We start from the raw sequence: 15435 nt of genomic DNA on the forward strand, positions 1-15435 counted from the left end.
AATTAAGTAATGTCATAGCCAGACCCTTATTTCTGATATTTACAGACTCTATACTGACAGAGAGAGTTCCACAGGATTGGCGCATAGCAAATGTGGTGCCAATATTCAAAAAGGGTCCAAAAACAGAGCCCGAAAAATATAGGCCGGTAAATTTAACATCTGTCGTGGGTAAACTGTTTGAAGGTTTTCTAAGAGATGCTATCTTGGAGTACCTCAATTAAAATAAGCAAATAAGGCCATTAATATGGCTTTATGAGGAATCGGTCATGTCAAACTAATTTAATCAGTTTCTATAAGGAGGTAAGTTCTAGACTTGACAGCGGCGAATCAATGGGTGTCGTATATATGGACTTCTCCAAAGCATTTGACACTGTACCACATAATTGGTTAGTATATAAAATGAGAATGCTTGGACTGGGAGAAAATGTCTGTATGTGGGTAAGTAACTGGCTCAATAATAAAAAACAGAGCGTGGTTATTAATAGTGATGAGCGGCAGGGGCTATATTTGAATTTGCAATATTTCACAAATATTTTGTAGAATATTTGTCATATAGTCGCAAATTTCGAGAATTCAAGATTATTTTATCGATTGCGAAAAATCGGCAATGTAAAAATCGCTTAATGCGAATTTGTAACGCAAAATACAGGCGTGGGTCACTTTGGCTAAATTTTTCTAACTGGTATACGTTTCCTGAGACTGGAGAAAATGGTTGGTCACGGCAGAACATTAGAATAGCTTTATATACAGGTAAAGTCAAGTGCTCCAATATATTCGCGATTGCGCTAATCGGCAGTGATTACAATATTTTTTATTATTGGTCCATAAGCAAGAAGCAGAGAGGAATCATGTGTTCAGATTGAAAAAAAATGCTGAATATTCGATATAACGAATATATAGCACTATATTCTAAATATTTGCGAATTCTCGAAGTGCCGATATTCACAATAAAAATTTGCTATTCGAATATTTGTGCTCAACACTAGTTATTAATGGTACACACTCAGATTGGGTCGCTGTCCCTAGTGTAGTGCCTCAGGGGTCAGTACTGGGCCCTATACTCTTCAATATATTTATTAATGATCTTGTAGAAGGCTTGTACAATAAAATATCAATGTTTGCAGATGACACTATCTAAAGTAATTAACACTGAAGAGGACAGTATACTGATACAGATGGATCTGGATAGTTTAGAGGCTTGGGCAGAGAAGTGGCAGATGAGGTTTAACACTGACAAATGTAAGGTTATGCACATGGGTAGGAATAATGCAAGTCACCCGTACATACTAAATGGTAAAACACTCGGTAACACTGACAAGGAAAAGGACCTAGGAATTTTAGTGAACAGCAAACTAAGCTGTAAAAACCAGTCTCAGGCAGCTGCTGCCAAGGCCAATAAGATAATGGGTTGCATCAAAAGGGGCATAGATGCCCGTGATGAGAATATAGTCCTACCACTTTACAAATCACTCGTCAGACCACACATGGAGTACTGTGTACAGTTCTGGGCTCCTGTGAACAAGGCAGACATAGCAGAGATGGAGGGGTTCAGAGGCAACTACAGTACCCTGAAAGATTATCAAAATTAGGGTTATTCACTTTAGAAAGAAGACGACTGAGGGGATATTTAATTACTATGTATAAATATATCAGGGGTCAGTACAGAGATCTCTCCCATATTTTATTTATCCCCAGGACTTTGACAAGGGGACATCCTCTGCGCCTGGAGGAAAGAAGGCTTGTACACAAACATAGAAGAGGATTCTTTATGGTAAGAGCAGTGAGACTATGGAACTCTCTACCTGAGGAGGTGGTGATGGTGAGTTCACTAAAAGAGTTCAAGAGGGGCCTGGATGTATTTCTGGAGTGTAATAATATTACAGGCTATAGCTACAAGAGAGGGGTCGTTGATCCAGGGAGTTATCTGATTGCCTGAATAGAGTCGGGAAGGATTTCTTTTCCCCTTAAGTGGGGAAAATTGGCTTCTACCTCACAGTTTTTTTTTTTTCCTTCCTCTGGATTAACTTGCAGGATAACAGGCCGAACTGGATGGACAAATGTCTTTTTTCGGACTTATATACTATGTTACTATGTTAGTACAGTATGTTATTACTAAAGGCAAAAAAAAAACAGAGTGGATCTAAAACAGAAATGACACGTGAATGGACTATTTGCATGTCTTCTGTGTTTTCTACCCACTCCTGCTTTTGGCTACCAAATCATAAGTCAATTCTGAAAGGACCATACAGGCCTTAAAGCTGCTACACAGACAGGATCCGTTGTGTGTCTCATTTTTCCTTTCTTCTGACAGAACAGAAGAAGGGTCAAATAAATGATGATGTCAGCCAGGCCAAAAGCCAAAATAGTGGACCAGTCATGAAGTGGGGAGGGTGGGAACAGCATGAGAAGTCCACAGAGGGGACCAATGACATATTGGTGAGGTGAAAGCAGCATGAGGAGACCACAGAGTGGCACAATGACAGAGTCCAGAGGTGGCAGCAGCATGAGGAGACCACAGAGCAGTACAATGACAGAGTCTGGAGGTGGCGGCAGCATGAGAAGGCTACATCAGGAGTAGGTCTCAGAGTGGCATAAAAACAGAGTGTGGAGGTGGCAACAGCATGAGTAGGCCACAGAGTGGCACAATGACAGAGTCTGGAGGTGGCAGCAGCATAAGGAGACCACAGAGAGGCACAATGACAGAGTCTTGAGGTGGTGGCAGCATCAGAAAGCCACAGAGTGGCAAGGTGACATATAGGGTTGAGCGAACCCGAACTGTAAAGTTCAGGTTCGTACCGAACTTTATGATTTTGGGACCCCGGACCCGAACCCGAACATTTCCGTCAAAGTTTGGGTTCAGTGTTCGGCGCATTCTTGGCGCTCTTTGAAAGGCTGCACAGCAGCCAATCAACAAGCCTCATACTACTTGCCCCAAGAGGCCATCACAGCCATGCCTGCTAATGGCATGGCTGTGATTGGCCAGAGCAGCATGTGAACCAGGCTCTATATAAGTTTGAGTCACATAGCGCTGCACGTCACTCTGCTGTTATAAGTGTAGGGAGAGGATGCTGCTGGACTTGTGATTTCAGGGAGAGCATAGGAGAGAATCTAACTCAGCGATCTACAGACAAATAGTTGTATGGGTGCAGGGCACTATCGTTTTACCCTGCCCTGAGCTCATTGACTTTTAGAATTCTGTTAGTTAGGTGGGGGGCGGCGGCGGCCATTTTATGCATGCTCAGTGCACCAGCACCAGCACTGCATCTGAGTTTTGGGACATTGCAAATCACCATTTTTGGGGGGAAAACTACAACATCTGTATTAGTCAGTGTGCAATTTAAGGTAGAAATACAGCCATCATTTTCTGGGGTTTTCAAAAAAAAAAGTATTTTCCAGATCTGCAAGTGTTAAATTCAAGTTTAATATATACAGATTTCATATTCTGTTAGCCAAAAAATACTTTTTTGGAAATCTACAACATCTGTATTAGTCAGTGTGCAATTTAAGGTAGAAATACACCCATCATTTTCTGGGGTTTGAAAAACACACTTTTTTTTCTTGAAAAAACAGTATTTTCCAGATCTGCAAGTGTTAAATTCAAGTTTAATATATACAGCTTTCATATTCTGTTAGCAAAAAAAGACTTGTTTGGCAATCTACAACATCTGTATTAGTCAATGTGCAATTTAAGGTAGAAATATACCCATCATTTTCTGGGGTTTGAAAAACACACTCTTTTGACAAAAAACACTATTTTCAGGCCTTGCAGCATCAGCACGTGTGAAATTACAGACTTATATACTGCTGTCAAATTCAGTTTTTAAACAAACACTCACTTGGGCACAAAAAAAATTGTTTAGTTTAGAGATTTTAAATACCGCCATTTGGTGCACCAATTTTGAATTCAGGCCTACACCTACACTGGTTCAGGCCCTGTGAGATACCCCCTCTACATACAGGGGTTTGAATTAGGCATTTGAAATACAGCCATTTTGTGCAAAGATATATTTACTTCAGGCCTACACTGGTTCAGGGCGTGTGTGATCCCCCCTATACATACATGGGTTTGAAATAGGCATTTGAAATACAGCCATTTGAAATACAGCCTTTTGTGCAAAGATATATTTACTTCAGGCCTAAAGAGGTTCAGGCCCTCTGAGATACTACCTCTACATACAGGGGTTTGAATTAGGCCTCATGCACACAACCGTTTTTTTTTGCGGTCCGCAAAAACGTGTTCCGTAGTTCCGTGATCCGTGTCTGTTTTTTCTTCCGTGGTTCTTCCTTGATTTTTGGAGGATCCACGGACATGAAGGATAAAGTCATTTTGGTGTCCGCCTGGCCGTGCGGAGCCAAACGGTTCCGTCCTGACTTACAATGCAAGTCAATGGGGACGGATCCGTTTGACGTTGACACAATATGGTGCAATTGCAAACGGATCCATCCCCCATTGACTTTCAATGTAAAGTCAGGAGTCCCTATTATACCATCGGATCAGAGTTTTCTCCAATCCGATGGTATATTTTAACTTGAAGCGTTCCCATCACCATGGGAACGCCTCTATGTTAAAATATACCATCGGATTTGAGTTATATCTGAAAACTCAGATCCGACAGTATATTCTAACACAGAGGCATTCCCATAGTGATGGGGACGCTTCAAGTTAGAATATACTAAGAACTGTGTACATGACTGCCCCCTGCTGCCTGGCAGCACCCGATCTCTTACAGGGGGCTGTGATCCGCACAATTAACCCCTCAGGTGCCGCACCTGAGGGGTTAATTGTGTGTATCATAGCCCCCCTGTAAGAGATCAGGTGCTGCTAGGCAGGAGGGGGAAGACCCCCCTCCCTCCCTCCCCAGTTTTAAATTCATTGGTGGCCAGTGCGGGCCCCCCCTCCCTCCCTCCCCTCTATTATATTCATTGGTGGCCAGTGAGGCCTCCCCTCTCCCCCCCTCCTAATTAAAATCCCCCCCATATACTATGGCCCCAGTTGTGCCCCCATCTTTATATTATGGCCCCAGTTGTGCCCTCATACATATACTATGACCCCAGATGTGTCCCTATACATATATTATGGCCAAAGTTGTGCCCCATACATATATTACGATCCCAGTTGTGCCCCCATACATATATGATGGCCCCAGTTGTGCCCCCATAGATATATTATGGCCCCAGTTGGTGGCAGCGGAGAGTTCCGATCGGAGTCCCAGTTTAATCGCTGGGCCTCCGATCGGTAACCATGGCAACCAGGACGCTACTGCAGTCCTGGCTGCCATGGTTACTTAGCAATTTTAGAAGCATTATACTTACCTTGCTGTCTGTGGCCGGCCGGGCGCTCCTCCTACTGGTAAGTGAAAGGTCTGTGCGGCGCATTGCCTATAGCACAGACCTGTCACTTACCACGGCAGGGGGCGTCATCACAGACAAGCACAGCTGCCTGTCCACAGCCAACGTGGACAAGCTCACGTTCATTAAAATGTACCAGGCTTGGATCCCACAAGACTTGTGCAGAATAGATATTTATACCACTATCAAACATACAGTCGTGGCCAAAAGTTTTGAGAATGACTCAAATATTAGTTTTCACAAAGTTTGCTGCTAAACTGCTTTTAGATCTTTGTTTCAGTTGTTTCTGTGATGTGGTGAAATATAATTACACGCATTTCATACGTTTCAAAGGCTTTTATCGACAATTACATGACATTTAGCAAAGAGTCAGTATTTGCAGTGTTGGCCCTTCTTTTTCAGGACCTCTGCAATTCAACTGGGCATGCTCTCAATCAACTTCTGGGCCAATTCCAGACTGATAGCAACCCATTCTTTCACAATCACTTCTTGAAGTTTGTCAGAATTAGTGGGTTTTTGTTTGTCCACCCGCCTCTTGAGGATTGACCACAAGTTTTCAATGAGATTAAGATATTTTTTGGGCTACCTACCCCAATAAAAAAATAAAAAAAACATTGTTGGCTACATCCTCCTCCTACATTGCTGCCTCCACCTACAACCCCACATTCACCGCCTCCTCAACCTCTGACTCCATATCCACCTCCTTCTCTGAGTTGCAGGTTAATAATTAGTAATTTTTAGTTATTTTATTTTAATTAATTTCCCTATCCACATTTGTTTGCAGAGCAGTTGCCATGCTCTTAAGCACATTTTACTGCCTTTTACACCCCTCTAGCCTTTTCAAGGACTATTTTAGAGCCATTTTAATGCAAAAAAGTGCCAATTTTAGCGGCCTAAATTGAAAAAAACCTTATTTTCAATTGTCGGGTTGACATTTTACCATTTTTGGCATATACAAACCCCTGCTGTGCCTAGGTGACAAGGGCCTAAATCTCTCAAAATCCTCTGTTCTATTGCTGGGTGACATGAACCCCCTTTTGCCGTGAATGAACCCCTGCTGTGCCTGGGTGACATGGGCCTAAATCTCTCAAAATCCTCTGTTCTATTGCTGGGTGACATGAACCCCCTTTTGCCGTGAATGAACCCCTGCTGTGCCTGGGTGACATGGGCCTCATTCTCTCAAAATCCTCTGTTCTATTGCTGGGTGACATGAACCCCCTTTTGCCGTGAATGAACCCCTGCTGTGCCTGGGTGACAGGGGCCTAAATCTCTCAAAATCCTTTGTTCTATTGCTGGGTGACATCAACCCCCTTTTGCCGTGAATGAACCCTTGCTGTGCCTGGGTGACATGGGCCTAAATCTCTCAAAATACTCTGTTCTATTGCTGGGTGACATGAACCCCCTTTTGCCGTGAATGAACCCTGCTGTGCCTGGGTGACATGGGCCTCGTTCTCTCAAAATCCTCTGTTCTATTGCTGAGTGACAAGAACCCACTTTTGCCGTGAATGAACCCCTCCTGTGCCTGGGTGACAGGGGCCTAAATCTCTCAAAATCCTCTGTTCTATTGCTGGGTGACATGAACCCCCTTTTGCCATGAATGAACCCTTGCTGTGCCTGGGTGACAGGGGCCTAAATCTCTCAAAATCCTCTGTTCTATTGCTGGGTGACATGAACCCCCTTTTGCCATGAATGAACCCCTGCTGTGCCTGGGTGACATGGGCCTCGTTCTCTCAAAATCCTCTGTTGTATTGCTGGGTGACATGAACCCCCTTTTGCCGTGAATGAACCCCTGCTCTGCATTGCTGACAGGGAACAAAATTTAGTGAAAACATCTGTTACTGATCGGAAGATGCGCGACTACAAGTGCACGCTGCTGATGGCATTCCCACCTGACAGCGGGGGCACAGTGGAAGCACAAGGCGAAGGCAGAGGAGGAGGAAGAGGTCGCCAACGCAGCTGGGGCACCGCCAGCACCTGAGAAGGCAGGGTTAGCATGGCCAAAACCTGCTGCTTAGCTTCGGGAACGAGGATATGTGTTTTGCCTCGTTCCCGAAGCTAAGCAGCAGGTCTGCGGCTAATGGGGGACCGAGTGTACCTTCGGAACCCCGTTACAGTCAGCCTTGGAGGTGCTGACCTGCCCTGCAGCGAGTGTATAGTGTGGATAGGACGTCAGAGAGAATTATCACAGGCCGCAGCCAATGTGGACAAGCTTACGTTTATTAAAATGAACCAGGCATGGATCCCACAGGACTTGTCCGTACCTTGTGCAGAATATACATTTATACCAGCCTCAACCATCCATTCTTGTACTCAAGTGCACTTATTCTTTGTTTTATTTTGTTATATGTCCCAATATTTTTGGAGATACCCCAATTTAAAAATAAAAAATAATACAAATCAGTGTTGGCTACCTATTCCTCCTTCACCGCCGCTTCCACCTACACCGCCACGTCAACCTACACCGCCACATCCACCCATCCACCACCTCCTCAACCTCCTACTCCTAGATCCAGATTGTTATTTTTAATTTTTCTGTATTTTATGTTATTTTAAGTCATTTTTATATCCACATTTGTTTGCAGAACAGTTGCCATGCTCTTAAGCACATTTTGATGCCCTTTGCAGCCCTCTAGCCCTTTCCAGGACTATTCTAGAGCCATTTTAGTGACCAAAAGTTTGGGTCCCCATTGACTTAAATCCAGGTGTCCGCTCAACTCTATTAGTGATAGCTCAGTATAGTATAATGTTATCTAGTTGGTTAGCTAGTGCTAGTTCAGTAGAGTATAATAGGATTTAGCTGGTTAGTTTGTGATAGTTATGTAGAGTATAATGTGATTTAGTTGGTAAATTAATAGTTTTTATGTAGACTACAGAGTTAGTGTCTAGTGTTGTTGTTTTCTATTACTGTAGTGTGTGTTTTTCCCTTCATTGATGGCCCTTTGCTTTGTACATATTATGTATACAGAATTGTATTGCTGTGTGCACATGTTTACCCTCCTGATGAGGGCTGGTGATATGCTCCTCCTCTTCTTCCTCATCAGGAACTGGGGGGGAACGCGGCTGATGAGATGGACCAACCTCTTCGGCCTCTACATCCACATTTTCTCCAACATCAGGTGGTGGTGGAGTATCGGCATGCTGGGAGGGTCTAGCCTGCTATCCCTCGTCCTCCTCATCCTCCTCTGCAGACACCACCACAACCTCCATTTCTTCGGAGGAAGGCCGGCGGCGCACAGTGGAACTAAAACCCCTATAATCACACAATGTTCCGAATTTAGACAAACAACTCAGAACTCATAACAAGTGATGCCTAGTCCTCTATAATATACATATAACCAAAAAACGGAACAGCACCTCCAGAGACAAATAGCAGGTGCAAGCTACCCGGCAATAATACAGCAAACAAATAAAGTAGCTGCACACCACTAAATGCTTTAAGACTGAGTGAACAGCGAACGATTTGTCTCTGGAGGTGCTGTTCCGTTTTTTGGTTATATCTACAGTACAGACCAAAAGTTTGGACACACCTTCGCATTCAAAGAGTTTTCTTTATTTTCATGACTATGAAGGCATCAAAACTATGAATTAACACATGTTGAATTATATACATAACAAACAAGTGTGAAACAACTGAAAATATGTCATATTCTAGGTTCTTCAAAGTAGCCACCTTTTGCTTTGATTACTGCTTTGCACACTCTTGGCATTCTCTTGATGAGCTTCAAGAGGTAGTCCCCTGAAATGGTCTTCCAACAGTCTTGAAGGAGTTACCAGAGATGCTTAGCACTTGTTGGCCCTTTTGCCTTCACTCTGCGGTCCAGCTCACCCCAAACCATCTCGATTGGGTTCAGGTCCGGTGACTGTGGAGGCCAGGTCATCTGGCGCAGCACCCCATCACTCTCCTTCATGGTCAAATAGCCCTTACTTTCAAAGTTTTCCCAATTTTTCGGCTGACTGACTGACCTTCATTTCTTAAAGTAATGATGGCCACTCGTTTTTCTTTACTTAGCTGCTTTTTTCTTGCCATAATACAAATTCAAACAGTCTATTCAGTAGGACTATCAGCTGTGTATCCACCTGACTTCTCCTCAACGCAACTGATGGTCCCAACCCCATTTATAAGGCAAGAAATCCCACTTATTAAACCTGACAGGGCACACCTGTGAAGTGAAAACCATTTCAGGGGACTACCTTTTGAAGCTCATCAAGAGAATGCCAAGAGTGTGCAAAGCAGTAATCAAAGCAAAAGGTGGCTACTTTGAAGAACCTAGAATATGACATATTTTCAGTTGTTTCACACTTGTTTGTTATGTATATAATTCCACATGTGTTAATTCATAGTTTTGATGCCTTCATAGTCATGAAAATAAAGAAAACTCTTTGAATGAGAAGGTGTGTCCAAACTTTTGGTCTGTACTGTATATTATAGAGGACTAGGCATCCTCTTTGGAACTTAGCGCTTCCCGCCCATCCCCCACCCCTTGGTGTTTTTAATCAGAGTAACAATGGAGCTGGACACTCCATGTTAGAGTAGGTCCCACCCGATAAGAAGCTACCTTGTCGTCTGGTATGTGGGCCCGACATATTTTTGATCAATAATATGCGCTAAGAGCGTCTTCACTGCTTATTAGTAAATATTGGCATCATGTATTTGACCCTGTTCACACATTCACCTGTTCACTCAGTCTTAGTGCATTTAGTGGTGTGCTGCTACTTTATTTGTTTGCTGTATTATTGCCGGGTAGCTTGCACCTGCGATTTGTCTCTGAAGGTGCTGCTCCGTTTTTTGGTTATATGTATATTATAGAGGACTAGGCATCCTCTTTGGAAATTAGCACTCCCCATCCATCCCCCACCCCTTGGTGTTTTTAATCAGAGTAACAATGGAGCTAAACACTCCGTGTTAGAGTAGGTCCCATCTGATAAGAAGCTACCTTGTCATCTGGTAGGTGGGCCCGACATATATTTGATCAATAATATGCGCTAAGAGCTTCTTCACTGCTTATTAGTAAGTATTGGCGTCATGTATTTGACCCTGTTCACACATTCACCTGTTCACTCAGTCTTAGTGCATTTAGTGGTGTGCTGCTACTTTATTTGTTTGCTGTATTATTGCCGGGTAGCTTGCACCTGTGATTTGCCTCTGGAGTGCTGTTCCATTTTTTGGTTATATATATATATATATATTTCTGTGTGTATAAAACGCATGAAATCAGCCAGTTACATCACATGCATCTGTACCTCACTGTGTGAGTATATACACTCACCTAAAGAATTATTAGGAACACCATACTAATACGGTGTTGGACCCACTTTTGCCTTAATTCTACGTGGCATTGATTCAACAAGGTGCTGATAGCATTCTTTAGAAATGTTGGCCCATATTGATAGGATAGCATCTTGCAGTTGATGGAGATTTCAGGGATGCACATCCAGGGCACGAAGCTACCGTTCCACCACATCCCAAAGATGCTGTATTGGGTTGAGATCTGGTGACTGTGCGGGCCATTTTAGTACAGTGAACTCATTGTCATGTTCAAGAAACCAATTTGAAATGATTCGAGCTTTGTGACATGGTGCATTATCCTGCTGGAAGTAGCCATCAGAGGATGGATATATGTTCTCATTCTGTTTAATCCAAATTCGGACTCTACCATTTGAATGTCTCAACAGAAATCGAGACTCATCAGACCAGGCAACATTTTTCCAGTCTTCAATAGTCCAATTTTGGTGAGCTCATGCAAATTGTAGCCTCTTTTTCCTATTTGTAATGGAGATGAGTGGTACCCGGTGGTCTTCTGCTGTTTTAGCCCATCCGCCTCAAGGTTGTGCGTGTTTGGCTTCACAAATGCTTTGCTGCATACCTCAGTTGTAACGAGTGGTTATTTCAGTCAACGTTGCTCTTCTATCAGCTTGAATCAGTCGGCCCATTCTCCTCTGACCTCTAGCATCCACAAGGAATTTTTGCCCACAGGACTGCCGCATACTGGATGTTTTTCCCTTTTCACACTATTCTTTGTAAACCCTAGAAATGGTTGTGCGTGAAAATCCCAGTAACTGAGCAGATTGTGAAATACTCAGACCGGCCCGTCTGGCACCAACAACCATGCCACGCTCAAAATTGCTTAAATCACCTTTCTTTCCCATTCTGACATTGTTTGGAGTTCAGGAGATTGTCTTGACCAGGACCACACCCCTAAATGCATTGGAGCAACTGCCATGTGATTGGTTGACTAGATAATTGCATTAATGAGAAATAGAACAGGTGTTCCTAATAATTCTTTAGGTGAGTGTACAGTCCAGACCAAAAGTTTGGACACACCTTCTCATTCAAAGAGTTTTCTTTATTTTCATGACTATGAAAATTGTAGATTCACACTGAAGGCATCAAAACTATGAATTAACATGTGGAATTATATATATAACAAACAAGTGTGAAACAACTGAACATATGTCATATTTTAGGTTCTTCAAAGTAGCCACCTTTTGCTTTGATTACTGCTTTGCACACTCTTGGCATTCTCTTGATGAGCTTCAAGAGGTAGTCCCCTGAAATGGTTTTCACTTCACAGGTGTGCCCTGTCAGGTTTGATAAGTGGGATTTATTGCCTTATAAATGGGGTTGGGACCATCAGTTGCGTTGAAGAGAAGTCAGGTGGATACACAGCTGATAGTCCTACTGAATAGACTGTTAGAATTTGTATTATGGCAAGAAAAAAGCAGCTAAGTAAAGAAAAACGAGTGGCCATCATTACTTTAAGAAATGAAGGTCAGTCAGTCAGCCGAAAAATTGGGAAAACTTTAAAAGTAAGGGCTATTTGACCATGAAGGAGAGTGATGGGGTGCTGCGCCAGATGACCTGGCCTCCACAGTCACCGGACCTGAACCCAATCGAGATGGTTTGGGGTGAGCTGGACCGCAGAGTGAAGGCAAAAGGGCCAACAAGTGCTAAGCATCTCTGGTAACTCCTTCAAGACTGTTGAAAGACCATTTCAGGGGACTACCTCTTGAAGCTCATCAAGAGAATGCCAAGAGTGTGCAAAGCAGTAATCAAAGCAAAAGGTGGCTACTTTGAAGAACCTAGAATATGACATATTTTCAGTTGTTTCACACTTGTTTGTTATGTATATAATTCCACATATGTTAATTCATAGTTTTGATGCATTCATAGTCATGAAAATAAAGAAAACTCTTTGAATGAGAAGGTGTGTCCAAACTTTTGGTCTGTACTGTATATATATATATATATATATATATATATATTTATACACTCATGGCGAGGTAGAGATGTATGATGTAACCTGCTGATTTGCTACGTGTCACACCAGTTACTAAGTAATCATTTGTAAAGGGATGAAATACAGATGTAGCAGGGGTAACACACACACTCTTAACTCAAATTTCTTAACTCATCACGTTATCTTGAAACTAAAGCCATTGAAAAGCAATTGCTTAACGCATTTAGTTTAGATAACATGTCTTATTTTCCTAACTGTATTATATATACATTACAGAGTGTTGGCGAGAGATACAAAAGTATTGTAAGCATTGTACATGGGCATGTGCGGTCACGGATCTCTGTGATCCAGCCAATGTGCCTCCTCTTCAGATCGGACCATTATTTCAAGACGGCCATCCTAAGGTGATTGAGCTTGAATTTTTTTTTTAGCTAGGACCTGATCTCCTTCACGATCCTCTGCTTTTCTGCCTGGACCTGGGTGCGGTTGTAGCATGCTCTGCAGGATAAAGACACAAGTTACAGTTTGCTAACTGTAGCATGGGAGATGGGTGGTCTCGTAGGGTGTCTTGCATTGAAATCTGCTGCAATGACCCGGTTACTGCGTTCACCAGACATCAACACAATTTCTATCCGCTCCTCACGTGTTAAACTCTGCGACATGTCAATGGCTGTAAACAAAGAGAAACTTGTAAATAACTCAGGAAATAATAAAGTTACATTAAAACCAAGCACACCATTGTTTTTCTTGTGAAATTCCCAATAAGTTTGATGTGTCACATGACCCTCTTCCTATTGAAAAAACAAAAGTTGGATTCAAAATGGCCGACTTCAAAATGGCCGCCATGGTCACCACCCATCTTGAAAATTTTCCCCCCTCACATATACTAATGTGCCACAAACAGGAAGTTAATATCACCAACCATTCCCATTTTATTAAGGTGTATCCATATAGATGGCCCACACTGTAGTGTGCGGAAGGAAAATGGATGTGCAATGTGCATGTGAGAGATAATTCTCTGCTGTCCATACATACATGCTACAGACATAGTGCTGCATGCTACAATACTTAGTGCACCAATCAGTAATATCTACTTAGAATATTTTATAACACTCTATCTGCATATAAAGCAATTGTTCTGACATGCATGTGAAATGTAACAAAATACACTGCTGTAATGTCAAATTACTTGCAGTGATCTGTAGTTCTTCCTCACTGTCACGAAATTTTCTTCCCATTATTTTTTGCAATCTTCAGAAACTTCGAGTAGTTTGAAAACAGTTGTGCCATTAGGCCACGCCCATTTGACGCATGCGCATTATACAAATTTCATATTGAAATTTTCAAAATGTAAAAAAAAAGTGTACGAAGCTAGCAAATTCGCAAATTTACGAATAAATAACGAAAATTCGCCTATACAGGGAGTGCAGAATTATTAAGCAAGTTGTATTTTTGAGGATTAATTTTATTATTGAACAACAACCATGTTCTCAATGAACCCAAAAAACTCATTAATATCAAAGCTGAATACTTTTGGAAGTAGTTTTTAGTTTGTTTTTAGTTTTAGCTATTTTAGGGGGATATCTGTGTGTGCAGGTGACTATTACTGTGCATAATTATTAGGCAACTTAACAAAAAACTAATAAATACCCATTTCAATTATTTATTTTTACCAGTGAAACCAATATAACATCTCAACATTCACAAATATACATTTCTGACATTCAAAAACAAAACAAAAACAAATCAGCGACCAATATAGCCACCTTTCTTTGCAAGGACACTTAAAAGCCTGCTATCCATGGATTCTGTCAGTGTTTTGATCTGTTCACCATCAACATTGCGTGCAGCAGCAACCACAGCCTCCCAGACACTGTTCAGAGAGGTGTACTGTTTTCCCTCCTTGTAAATCTCACATTTGATGATGGACCACAGGTTCTCAATGGGGTTCAGATCAGGTGAACAAGGAGGCCATGTCATTAGATTTTCTTCTTTTATACCCTTTCTTGCCAGCCACGCTGTGGAGTACTTGGACGCGTGTGATGGAGCATTGTCCTGCATGAAAATCATGTTTTTCTTGAAGGATGCAGACTTCTTCCTGTACCACTGCTTGGTAGGTCTCTTCCAGAAACTGGCAGTAGGACTGGGAGTTGAGCTTGACTCCCTCCTCAACCCGAAAAGGCCCCACAAGCTCATCTTTGATGATACCAGCCCAAACCAGTACTCCACCTCCACCTTGCTGGCATCTAGGTCGGACTGGAGCTCTCTGCCCTTTACCAATCCAGCCACGGGCCCATCCATCTGGCCCATCAAGACTCACTCTCATTTCATCAGTCCATAAAACCTTAGAAAAATCAGTCTTGAGATTTTTCTTGGCCCAGTCTTGACGTTTCAGCTTGTGTGTCTTGTTCAGTGGTGGTCGTCTTTCAGCCTTTCTTACCTTGGCCATGTCTCTGAGTATTGCACACCTTGTGCTTTTGGGCACTCCAGTGATGTTGCAGCTCTGAAATATGGCCAAACTGGTGGCAAGTGGCATCTTGGCAGCTGCACGCTTGACTTTTCTCAGTTCATGGGCAGTTATTTTGCGCCTTGGTTTTTCCACACGCTTCTTGCGACCCTGTTGACTATTTTGAATGAAACGCTTGATTGTTCGATGATCACGCTTCAGAAGCTTTGCAATTTTAAGTGTGCTGCATCCCTCTGCAAGATATCTCACTATTTTTGACTTTTCTGAGCCTGTCAAGTCCTTCTTTTGACCCATTTTGCCAAAGGAAAGGAAGTTGCCTAATAATTATGCACACCTGATATAGGGTGTTGATGTCATTAGACCACACCCCTTCTCATTACA

The sequence above is a fragment of the Bufo bufo genome, chromosome 4 (genome assembly GCF_905171765.1).
Source record: "Bufo bufo chromosome 4, aBufBuf1.1, whole genome shotgun sequence".
In the NCBI taxonomy this organism is placed as follows: domain Eukaryota; kingdom Metazoa; phylum Chordata; class Amphibia; order Anura; family Bufonidae; genus Bufo; species Bufo bufo.